This window comes from Sorex fumeus, unplaced genomic scaffold (assembly GCF_029834395.1).
Source record: "Sorex fumeus unplaced genomic scaffold, SorFum_2.1 ptg000079l, whole genome shotgun sequence".
In the NCBI taxonomy this organism is placed as follows: Eukaryota; Metazoa; Chordata; class Mammalia; order Eulipotyphla; family Soricidae; genus Sorex; species Sorex fumeus.
The window spans coordinates 3,929,467-3,942,672 of NW_026606136.1; the positions used below are offsets into that span (position 1 = coordinate 3,929,467).

General features: G+C 38.3%; 1 protein-coding gene across 3 annotated transcripts in view; it reads right to left on the bottom strand.

Moving 5' to 3' along the window:
* The window catches only part of IL33 (interleukin 33), a 58,468-nt gene extending 49,584 nt beyond the window's left edge, over positions 1-8,884 (bottom strand). For all 3 annotated transcript variants that reach the window (XM_056130616.1, XM_056130615.1, XM_056130614.1), the window contains exon 1: positions 8,751-8,884. The gene's annotated coding sequence lies outside the window, so the exon portion shown is untranslated. The remainder of the gene's footprint in view (positions 1-8,750) is intronic.
* Between the last annotated feature and the right edge of the window lie 4,322 nt (positions 8,885-13,206).

Below are 13,206 nucleotides of genomic sequence, written 5' to 3' on the forward strand. Positions count from 1 at the left end.
TCCACATGCTCTGACGAGCCTCACCCATGAAAGAATCGGCAGAGGAACCCAGACCTGCTGAGATCTCCAAGTCTGCTTGGATTGGGGCCTCCTCCACCCAGACCGCCCAGTTTTTCAGTAGCTTGGCAGTCACACCCACAAACTGCCCCGGTGCCATGTAATCTCATCAATGGCCAAGGCCTCCTCCGTACCACTCAGAGGGCCTCGCAAGCTACCAAGAGTATCCCGCCCACACAGCAGAGCCTGGCAAGCTACCTGTGGCATGTTCGATATGCCAAAAGCAGTAACAATAACAGGCTTCATTCTCCTGACCCTGAAAGATCTCCTAATACACCACTGGGCTACACTAGCATGTGACAGGGATGAATGGAGACATTACTGGTGCCTGTTGGAGCAAACTGATGAACAACGGGACAACAAGTGATATGACAAGCGTACAAGTGATATTCTATGCAATACAATGCCTTGATTTCTATAATTCAGTGAAACTGTTCACTTTTGAGGAATGGGGAGAGTTGGGCTGAAATTTAATCTTTGACAAGGTGAGAAATGCATGAGGAAGAAGCAGGTGCCAAACCACAGAATAAATCCTTGATTTGTTTTCTAATAGCATGTAATAATATATGAGTGTGAGAAAGGTTTTAGAAGAAGCAGTTAAAACAGTTACAGAAAAATAATTCTGGTATAGCATTTTGTAGAATTTGGCAAGGGTAGAGATGGAGTGATCGTACAGCAGGTAGGGCATTTGCCTTGCATGCGGCAGACTTGAGTTAGATGCCCAGCATCCCATATGGTCCCGTGAGCACTGCTAGGAGTAACTCCTGAGTTCAGAGCAAGGAGTAACCTATGGCCATTATTAGTTGTGACCCAAAAAACAAACCAAAAAAAAAGTCAGGGTGAAATTTCATCTTTAACAAGGTGAGAAATGTACAAGGTGCCAAGCCACAGTCTATGATTATACCTGAGTTAGTAGGTTAAAAATCAGCCCTCAAAATTGGAGATAAATTTCTGTTTGTTTTAGTCTCATTTCAGTGCTCTAGGAAGTGCTTTAGGAAGTCACACTTCTTAAAACAAAAAATACCTAGATGCACAAAGAAAGATTACTTACAAGGGAAGGTAATACCAATATATTAAACTATTGTCTTTGTTATCCATGATAAGATAACAGATTAATCTATGTATATCTGTGAATAGATTAATCTATGTATATCTGTGTATGGAATAGTTATTTCTGTGCCTTGCCTAATTATACAGAAATATATGGCAGTAGGTGTGAACATATCTGTAATCAGAAACAATATAAGCAAAGCAGATTGCTTAACTGCATGTAATGCGAACTTGCCTATTCATGTTAGCTGACTCTGGAACAGTCTAAAAGAAGAACGTTTGCTTTGAAAGTGTGTTTTCTTGCTTAACTTAAGTCTAAGGAAACTAATGGTTGTCCCATATCAACATAATATATGTGTAGAAATGATAAATAAAACATATGCTTTAAAATTGAAGGAGAAAAATAGTCTCGTTATCAGCTCCCAATCCGGCTACTTCTCCCAGAAGGGAGCATAACATGAGGCCCCCATAGCCATGCCACCAGACTCCATGCCAGGCTGTTTCACTCAGGGCACCCCAGAGGGAGGCAGGTGAGAGCCTTCCCCACCCCAAGGGACCCAACTCCGGCACCCAAAAACCTCCACAACACAACTGCCACCACGCTCAAGGCTGTTCCCTATGTGCTCGGGCCGAGGCTTACATATGAGTGAACATATTCCTTGACCACACGGCTGCTTCTGCAGCCACCGCACGACACATCATAAGACACTCCCTACCCATTCTCTATAATTACCACACCATATTTTATGGAGTTCAAATAGTAGGCAAATATATACATGTTTTCAGATATATATACCAAAGCTCACATCACCCAAACTTTAACAACATGTTAGTGATATCCTACAGAATGTCTTAATGGCTCCCGCCAAAATAGAACAATCTTCACCCTGTTTCCTATATGAACACTTTTTTGTAAGCATGTTCAGCAGTTATTCACAAGACAACACAAAATATATTATTTCGGTTGTGCTTTGGGACAGGGATTGGGGCATGGGATGAAAACATCCCGAATTTGGTGGTGGGATTAGTGTTTGAATATTAAATGTAATCAAATACTGTGATCTAACTTATAAAATAAAAAATTTTAAAAAATTGAAGGAGAAGCACAATGCACACTTATCAGAATACTAAAAACAAGGAATACTGAAAATACTGGTTTATTTACAAGGATTTGGTGCAACTGTAATTCATACACTGGTTTGGAAAATAGTTTGGTGATATTAACTAAAGCTGAATTATAGGTATACTCTTGGCCCAGCCATTTTACTAGAAGCTGTACACTCAAAATAAAGTTCTAAAGAAGTATTAGCTCTAATCATATAACTCCAAGTTTAAAACAACATAAATGTTCATCTATAGAATATTGGATAAATTGTGTAACACTTACTTAGATGAATTCTAATCAATAATGAGACAAGACAAGTTACATCTGTGTGTGAGAACATAGGTACATCTCACAAACACAACATTAGATGGGTGTATAAAGTATGCATTTATTTATAAATGGTTCTTTATTTGCCTCATAGACAAATAGAATAAATGTTACTGGAATCATGATAATGTCTGTCCTTGAGATCGAGGATAATTTCTAGAAGACGGCATGAGGAGGAACCTGGAGTTCTATGCACTGCTATTTCTTTACCTAGTTATGTAGTTTTATAATTGTAACAATTTGTTAAACTATACAGTCATGATAAACACAGTTTTCTGTGCATATGCTATATGTTAAAAATTTCTTAGTGAAAGTTAAGAGACTGATCATGAATTACAAAATTTCTGAATTCCTCAATCTCAAGTGTGGTGGACAAAAAGGATAACTGATAGAATTAAGCATTTCTGAAGGGTTAAAGATATGTCAGGCATTTCAGTGTCTGTTTTTAAGGATGAATTGAACAGACTACAAGATGGTCAAATTATAAATGAACACATTCCTCCCTTGCCATAATATGAAATAAGTGCTTCTGATATGTCTGCTTAAAGACTTAGTTTCCTGTTCTGAAAGTCTGGAAAATTAATTGAATTAAAAATATTTCAAAGGCGGCTTTAAGACTAAGGCAGAACTCTGATAACTTGGCGAGATTCAGTATTTTTTGATAATTATGGTGGATCATGGTGTTTGGGGTCACACTTCTGATATACACACTTATGTATAAAGGAAAGCCTGTGAGATTCATAGCATATTTATCAAATGAGACTCTATGAGTCAGAAGAGACTAATCGGATATAGTGGAGAAAACAAAATACCCTATCCAGCTAGGTTATCAGGGTCTTGCACTTTGTTGAGATATGTGGGGGAAGCACACATTTAGTTGTAGTGGAAGAAGTTACACACTTTGTTGGCTAAGGGTTGCACTTACTGTGCTGCCAGAAATCATACTCCTCAGATTTGGTGATCGAACGTGGGGCCTCCTGTATGAGAGGCAGACACTCTACCACTGAGTCACATCCCTGAGCCCCTTCAAATTAATTTTATTGAAGTAACATTAGTTTAGACATGTATATATGTTAGAAGTATACATAATTACAAACAAGCTTATATCCTAGCCCATGCTCACACTAGATATAGAATTCCATTCTTCACCACACAAATTGGTCTTTCAAGGTAACTTTTACAAGAGTTTTACTGCCCATCTAAAGCATGAAAAATATGCCCTGAAAAATTGAAAATGGTTGAAATTCCACAGGAATTAGATAATATTGGGTGTTAACTAGTATGAATTTTGTTTCATAACATCTCTTTTATTTCCCCAAAGTAATAGGAAAATTAGAACTGCAGAATCATAAATATAAAAATTAAAGTCAAACCTATTCCTATCCACCAGTAAGGGTGAAGAAGTGGACACATGATCCAAATATTACCAACAAACTGTGTATCTCACTGTGATTCAATTAAAAAAATTAAAACCTTTTAATATGAATTAAATTATACATGGTCTAAGAAAAACCCCAATATTACCAATAAAGCATTCTGCCTATATTTTCTTCATTGTACTTTATGGATTCTGGTCTGACCTTCAGGTCTTTAATCTACTTTGAATTGACTTTTGTGTGAAGTATCAGATATGGATATAGCATCAATATTTTTTTTACAATAGGTTATCCAGTTATCCCTGAACCATTTGTTTAAGGAACGATCTTAACTCCACTTTATGTACTTAGCTCCTTTATCAAAAACTAGTTTACCATAGATCTGTGGTTTTGTCTTTGGACACTCAGTGCTTAAAGTAGCAAGGCTATGTAATCAGCATAGGTGTCCAATGGCAGATAAATGGAAAATGAAGTTGTGAAATACGTATGCATACAATAGAATACTATGCATCTGCAAGGAATGATTAAAATTATTCAGTTTGCTGCAACTTGGATAGAACTGGAAGATTCTTATGTTAAGTGAACATAAAGCACTGGATGGTTTCACTTATCTGTGTCATATGGAATAACAGGGTAAGGGAATTTAAGTTATCAAGTGGGGATGTAGAAATTACCCTTGACCCTTGAATATGGAAATGAGTTCAGAGAAGGAAAGAAATTGGGGAGTAAGAAGACAAGGACAGAAGGTAATGGGCAAGGGTGAGGGACCTCTGTCACATCCTTAGTATTGAGATGTAATATAGGTATATGTCTAAGCCACAGAGCCAACATCACTGAAAGGATGAGATCCAAACCATCACAACCAAACTTAAAAATGTACCTGAGGGAACCTGTTGGACACTGGTAAAGAGAAGTTGACTCTGGTGATGGTATTGATATTGGAATATTGAATTCTAAAACAATTGTGAATAGCTTTGTAAATCATGGTACATTAATTAAAAATTAAGTTTAAATAAGTAAATAAAATGAAAAGAAAATAGAACCGAGGATGCGACTAAAGAGTACTTGTCTTGCAAATGTGAGATCCTAGGTTTGATCCCAGGCACTGTTTGACCCCCTTGCTGTAGGTATGGCTTTGGTGACCCCAGGCTCCACCAGCGGGGAGGTCTGCCTAGTAGCCCCAACAATATTTTTTAAAGAAAATAATATAGAAGCTTTTTTAACAATATTTCGTGAACAACTGCACTTGATAGAGTCAGCAGGCTGAGAATGTTAGAGTGATTGAGATTTGAACTCAGCAGACATGAAGCCATGAAGTTCTATTAAAGCATTAAAAAAATGATTCAATCTTCAGTAGGATCAAAAAGGAAAGTGATGAGTAAAACATTCTTGTAGCTGTGAAAGATCTCAGATGCACTAGTATTACTAGGGAAAACTGTAATGATCATTTATGAGCTTTGCAAAGTGAAGAAATAGATGCATACTGGTGTCCTGACTGAAAGTAGAAGACCCAGCCAAGTTTGTGGGTGGACCCCTTTTGGTTCTGGCAATATTAATGAAAATTCAGGAGAAAAATGTATAATAAAATGGCATTCATCGGCAGATCCCTTTTTCTTGATGGCAATGAATGCAGCCCTAAAATAAATTTCTGGGAGTTTTATTGCCCTCTCACTATTTTAGGGTTAAAAATAATGTGAATTTTGTCAGGCTGGATCTCCAGCAGCACGTGGCCTCCTGAAAACCCTGAAGTCCTATAAGCACTGCTACAGTATCCCTGGTGTCACCAGCAATGCAGAGCCCGGGCCCTAGACTGAACTTCTGGCCAGATTGGCTGTGTGTTGCTGGGACTATTGGATTAGCCCTGTTGGAAGCACCAACCCTCCACTCCGGAAAAAAAAAAAAAAAGGATAGAAGCTTGAACAGAAAGTCCCTTCACAAAGAATATTAGAGACGCACTAAATAAGGTCACTTGGAATCCTTTCTTCTTGATTCTTTTTCCTTCTGGACTTCAATCTGTTTTGAAATGGACTTATTGTATCATCTGGGGTTAGTACAATTTTTTCAAATCCCACATCCTCGTTTATAAAATTTTCTCACAGCATTGAGGAGATAGCTTAAAGGGCTAGTGTCCATGCTTTGCATGTGGGCGGCCCAGGCTCAATCCCTGACACTGTATGGTTTCCTGAGTACTATCAGGAGCAGCCCCCGAATACCACTGGGTGTAGCTTCTGAGTACTGAAGGAAATGGTATGGACAAATAGAGGTTCTGTGAGGATTAAATGATAATGCAGGACTCTTTTTTATATTTAGTAAATATTCAGTGATTAGTGCCTTTAACGACTGCTAATTTGTTTTGCCTTCATAAATCATCACACCCCTTTAGGTTAGATTTTCCTTCTTCTCTACTTCCCTCCTCCTCCTCATGCATAATTTTATTTTTGTGTTCCTCCTCCTCCTCCTTCTTCTCATTTTACACCTTAAATAGTTCACGCTCAGAAAAGTTAAAAAAGATCCCAAATCATGTAACTAGTCAATGGCAAATGGTGCATATGAGAACTATGGACTATTTTTTATTATTATTATATCACATTCTTTAGTTAAAACAAACAAATACCCTTCACAGATATAACATGACAATAACAAGGACACCATGTGACAGAAGTCTGTGAGAGGAAGGAACTCCTTCTCCATTATCACACCCCAGATAATGAACCCTTCCTGCCTTAACATTGAAACTCTTGTTTCTTTTCATGCAGTATCAGCACCAGTGAACCCAGGAGGCAAAAGAGATTAGAAGTTCTATCACAATTTCTGAAGTCCTATACCAAGCATCAGTTTTTGAGGTAAATTGGGGTTCTTTCTGCTATTCAAGGAGATTGTTTTCGGTCTTAATGTTTCTAAATGTCCTGGATGAAAATTTAGATAAAAGAATAATAATTCTGGCTAATACTCTCAATTCCTATTAGGAAAATTTTTGCAAGATTTTCAATATGTTGAGTGAAAGGTACATTGATTTTTGGCGCGATCACCCTAGCATCTGAAATATAGACCTTATGTTATCAGATTTATTGGCATAAAATTTTGCTGATACTTTTATTGTGTTAGTGCTGCCTCCTCTGAAGCACTTCTGTGTAATGATTTAATTCTGCATGAAAATCTCCAAAAATTACTTCATCCATTTCCAGACAAAAACATTCTTATGTATTCTTTCTTAACACTTCCTTCCCCAATCCTCATGGCTGCCTAAGCCCTCTAAACAACTCCCCACTCCCCAACCCCTACTCTATAATGATGTAATTATTCCCCAGGGAAGAACATTTTACAACTGATGGTCATGTGTATCCCTTAAAGTTAGTCATAAACCCTTTCTTTAATCCTCTACAACCTTGCTCAGGAGAACAGCTACTACCTCTTAATCATTTCCTTTATTCCCTACCGTGTTGTAACCACTAAGTAAAAGCTCTCAGAATTCTTCCATCTCTATAAGTAGGAAGGGGTGGTGTGTACATTTTTACTACAGATATTATATGTTAAACAATGACGAAGGGGAAAAAAACCAACATAAATTATTTTGCTAGCTAATATTGGTAGGAAATTTCAGCTCCTTTCAGAGTAGAATGCAGAAAATGTGAAAGTTGAGCTATAAAGCGATGCCTGTGCTGAAAGTTAGCTGTTTCAGAACATGACATGACTTGTGTGATTCAGTTCCAGCACACCAAACTTTAGGAAATAGAGGACAATAAAATTTTCTGACCACCGACTATACCTTTTCTAGGATGAATTTTAAAAGGAGCTTCGAATATTCAAAAGACAACTGTGAGATGCAATAGACGAAGATGTTGAGAAAGCACAGGACCACAGGGAAACAAGAATTAACATGCTAAAGAGAGATTAAATGGTAGATTTGGCCCTGCTAGATTCCTGACGCTTCATTCTCAAATTTCCAAAGACCTTCTGGAGTCAACTTGTGTGCAGTCCCAGTACTTTTATATTTTGTGTAATTAAGGGGTAGGAGAGTTGGGTTTGAGGGCCACATCCTACACACATGGACTATTGCTGGCTCTATAATGATGCTTAGGCCTGACCCTTAGGTGCTGAGGGACCATATGACATACCAGGGATTAGAACTGGGATTGACACAATGTCAGGCTTAACCTCTGTGCTATCTCTCTGGCTCCACATTCTCTCTCTCTTTTTCTCTCTCTCTCTTTCTCTCTCTCTCTTTCTTTGTCTATCTCTCCATCTCTCCCCTCTATTTTTAGCTTAAGACCAGAAAGGTCTATTTATTCACATGTTGGAAGAAAGGCAAAACTATTTTTTTCAAGAAATATTGCCACAAGATAGACAGCAAGTAACAAAGAGAATAAACGACTTAAAAAAATCTCTAAAGATTAGTGGTAAAACCAATGCACTTTTGAATGTTACCTAATTAGTATATAAATTCCTTGGTTTTTCACAAATTGTTTTTTAGCAGAAAATTTTGAGAGGTGACACCTCTCAGTTTTTCTCTTTTTTTGTAAATTGAAATCCACTTGTAAACAGTTGTTAAGTTTGTCTTGGATAAGCATTTAGACTATGAGGTAGAGTTATGAACATGCTTCTTAAAGTTTCATGACAGGCACACTTATCATAAAGACTGCTACAATAAATATTTTAAAAGTTTAAAATCAAAGGAAAGCAAAATGGAATTATGTCCGTAAAATTTTATTCCTATTGTCAGTAATGATGACCTAGAAATTCATCATTGCAGAAATAAAAATACAGTTCTCCATGGTTCCTAACAACTTACTTTGCAAAACCTGATTAAAAATCTACCAACATAATTTCTGTCTTACCTTATGATCTTGTTTTGAAGTTTCCTGAACAGCTGCAGCTCTGTGTTCTGTGAACTTGCAAACTATTTATTACTGAAACCTTGGCAGGGAATCAAATTCACATAGAAGGGAGCGTCTGAGTGGGTGAGCTTTTAGCAGGCCTTTCCCGAGTTTAAAGAGGCGACAGAGTCAGAATTCTGTCAACACTAAGGATTAGTGGGTAGGAGGGTTGGGTTTGATACACTGTTTCCTTCCTCTCCCCATCTTAAAATTCAACCTAGCAACTCTGAATTCTTACATTCAGTGATTCTAGTTTAGTTTAATTTTATTTTGTTTTTATGTCATTGAATCACTATGAATTACAAATCTACAAAGTTGTTAGTGATTGACTTTCAGGCTCAAAATGATTGATTTCCTCGTGCACCCCAGCCTGCCTCTATGGCAGGAACTATTTCTCTTTCCTTTCTTTCCTTTTTGGGACTGTGATTTACAAGGCTAGTACAGAAAGGGTTTCTCTCAGCACCCAGTTCTCATCTAGAATGACCACTTCCCCCGTCATTGCTGTAGTGGTCCTTTCCCTGTCCCAACCTCCATTTCTCACTGGGGCAAGCTTCCTGCAAATGACCCACTCTCCTGCCCTTTGTTTCTATTATCTTGGGGCTTTCATCATTCCCCTACTATGTTTCTCTGTGCCCTGCAAAGTTGGTTTGTCGCTCTCCCTCTGACTCATTTCACTGTTGTATATTTTTTTAAACGTCAGCTGATATCAAATCTACTCATCTACTCAGATGAGGGTTAGGCAACCCTCATCCTCACCTGGCAGGTGTGGTGCTGTAGTGTTGTAAGCCTAAAAATATGAATATTGATATTATAATGCTATTGAAACTCAGGATATCTCAAAAAAATTTTTTGATTGGAAAAAAGTTCCAAGTCCAGCCTTATCTCCTTATCTTCTGTCTCACACTTTTTAGCTGACTCTCTTCATCTTTTTTTTGGGGGGGGGTCACACCTGGCAATGCACAGGGGTTACTCCTGGCTCTGCACTCAGGAATTACCCCTGGCGGTGCTCAGGGGATCATATGGGATGCTGGGAATCGAACCTGGGTTGGCCCAATGGAAGGCAAACGCCCTACCCGCTGTGCTATTTCTCCAGCCCCATGACTCTCTTCATCTTAAGGTCATTCATTTGAAGGAAACTTGAAGTTTGTTTTTGTTTGTAGTGAGATATTGTGATTAGACTGTTAAGATACACACAGGCCTACTAAATACTATGTCTACCCAATCATTGGGCTGGAGCGATAGCACAGCGGGTAGGGCATTTGCCTTGCACATGGTCCACCGACCAGGGTTCAATTCCTCCACCTCTCTCGGAAAGCCCAGCAAGCTACTGATGGTATCCTGCCCACAGAGCAGAGCATGGCAAGCTCCCCGTGGCGTATTTGATATGCCAAACACAGTAACAACAAGTCTCACAATGGAGACGTTACTGGTGCAAATCGATGAACAACGGGAGGACAGTGCTACAGTGCTACCCAATCACCGAGTTTGGAAGAGTCTAGAAAGAGACAGAAAATATATTTTGAAATTAAATAACAGGAACTTTAACTGACCTTGATGAACTGAGGGATAGCATGTTAGGATTCTAAAATAGAGGAGAATGGAATCTTGAGGTGGTAATCGATGCCTGACTGCACTTTGGGAAAGGTAGAGATAAAGTTCTCCCATGAGAAAAAAGGCCCAGAAACTCTGAGGAGAACTGAGACCTGTTCTCTGTTATCCAGCTGTTTCTAGTTTGTGCAGCAATACCTTTCTTCATCCCCCAAATCTGAGCAAATGACAGTTGTCTGCTACAATTGGACTTTTCCAACTTTTCCCACTCGTGACCTCAGGTTGACAAGTAGTTGCTTTTGAATTTATTTTTTGTCCTTGCACATTTAGAAACGCTTTAAACTTGTGACACATTTTTTTTCAGCCCCCACATTCAGTTCTCCAGATGAGGTGGTGGCCCACAGTTTAAGGAGTTAGATGTTTGTGAGGAATAAAGCAAAAATAAAACTAAGAGTTGCACATTTAGTTTTAGTGTTCACACACATTTTAATTGTGGTGCTTTCCACTCTTGGGACAGTCAAGAAAGAAGACAGACATGCTGGCAGGGAACCAAGATGACCAGTGCTAATGGGAAGTTGAGCTGTGTGTTATAAGTGGGAAGAAAAGAGCGCCAGAAACAAAAAACCAAGGGAATGTCAGCACTCTGTTTCCTGGAGATGACTGTAAATACTGAGATTAGAAGAAAATAATAGTGTGAATAATGATGTATTAATGATGTATTAGTCACGTCACTATTATTACCCTTTCTATTCATTTTTTTCCCTTTATTTTATTTTATTTTTTTAAAGTTGTAGATTTACAATTTTTTGTGCTTTGGTTTCAATTTGCTACCCATCCCTCCACCAGTGCCCATTTTCCACCACCATTTTTTAAAGTATCTCTATAACCATTATAGCTTAACTGACATGTGTCCTTGAACTGAAACATATAGTCTATTTTCATATAATTACTGATATATTTGGATTTATTTCTAATATTTTGCTTTATATCTCTATTTTGTCCCCCCCCATGTTTCACTTTATTTTCATGATTCTTTGCTATTAAATATTAGTCAAATTTCCCATGACAGTTATAGTTCCCTTAATTATACCTCTCATTTCCTTGCTAGATTAAGAGTGAGAAAACAAAAATGCTTCCAAAATTTCAGCTCTCCTAAGAGACTTTATGATTCCTCTCTCTCCCTTCCTGCTATTGTAGGTACAAACAAAGGCCAGGGGCAACACACACTCATGGCCCATTCCAGGAGTGGCACACTTCGTTTTCGTGCTCACCCACGTTTTAATTGTGGTGCTTTCCAAAGACAACACACTTGTGTCACTCATATCTCAATAGCAGTGCTGCCAGGATCACACCAAGCATGTGGAATGCTGCTAAAGATCAAACTCAAACTTGTGGCCTTGTGTCCTCAAGGCAAACTCTTGCCGCTGAGCCATAGCCCTGGGCCCCTTTCTGATTTTAAAATAGCAAAGAGGCAATCTCTGCCTCATTCCACTGCTAAAATTGGAAGACGTTTGGGATGGGGGTGGGGGTAGAAGTGGGAGTGGGGAATTTTTGGTAGGTCAAATTCAATCTTTTTTTTTCTTTTCTCTAAACTTTTGGCCCTTCAAACATTTAATTTTTCTCTTCAACTCCATTAGACTACCAAAGGTTCTGACTCCCAGCACTGGCTTTGTGCCTAGACAAAATCCAGATTTTTTGCTCACACAAAATTGGGAAATATCTCAGGAGGAGAACAGCTATAACTGTGAGCTCATCTTTCCTCAGATTCTTGGCTTCCATCATAAATTCTTCAGCAATTTTCTCCTATCTCCAAACTTTTTCTTCCTGGCACTTTATCTCTCCTTTGTGTTTATTCTCAGTGGTAACAAATGGACTCCTATAAGTTTTTCTAATTCACTGAACGTGAAAGTTCCTAGCTATTCAAGTTAAGTTCCTAGCTATTCAAATTGAATGCAAATGAAAGCCTGACTCCAGCAGCCAGGGGCACTACGCATTATTGGGGACTTCTTTCAGTGTTATCATTGGTCCGAAGACCAGATTATCATTGAAACTGTGAAACTTTAGAGAATAAAAACATTATTGAGAAGAAAACCAGAATAACAGGTGAACGTTGAGATAAGGCCACCAGATTTTATGACTTTTGTATCTCTTCTTTCCTCCTGTTCCTTCTCAAATACCCTGCTTTTACAACTATGTAATTGACTGAGATAAAGCCTCTCCAGATTTTTTTACTTTCATATTGTTCTTTCTGTCTCCTGTTCTTTCTCAAATACTCTATCTGCTTTGTTTGTTTTTCTTTTTGGGTCACACCTGGCATTGCACAGGGGCTTCTCCTGGCTCGTGCACTCAAGGATTACTTCTCGTGGTGCTCAGGGGACCATATGGAATGCTGGGAATGGAACCCGGGTCGGCTTCTGCAAGGGAAACGCCCTACCCACTGTGCTATTGCTCCAGCCCCACCCTATCTGCTTTAACAACTGTATGTAATTAACTATCTGAGATTTTGTTGATTCTTAGACACATATTATTTTATCCTTTAAAAAGAGAAAGGACACTAAGAGTTTTCTACCAATAGATATTTAAGAATAAAACTGTAAAAGATAAGTATCAAGTAGAGGATATTGACCTCAAATATTATATCTGAGATTCAAGAGGAATAGAGGAGTAAACTGTATAAAATGAAGGAATGCTAAATAAAACCTAACTGTAAATGATGACAATGATACCATGTAAGTTTAAGAAAAATGAATGAACTAAAACTGCAGTCTTTTCTTCTGGAGATGCGAACCTAGCAATGAGAGTTTCTTAAGGTACTGTATTGGTCAGAAAGAGTATTAAAATATTGCTGAATTTAGTCACTGTCACTGTC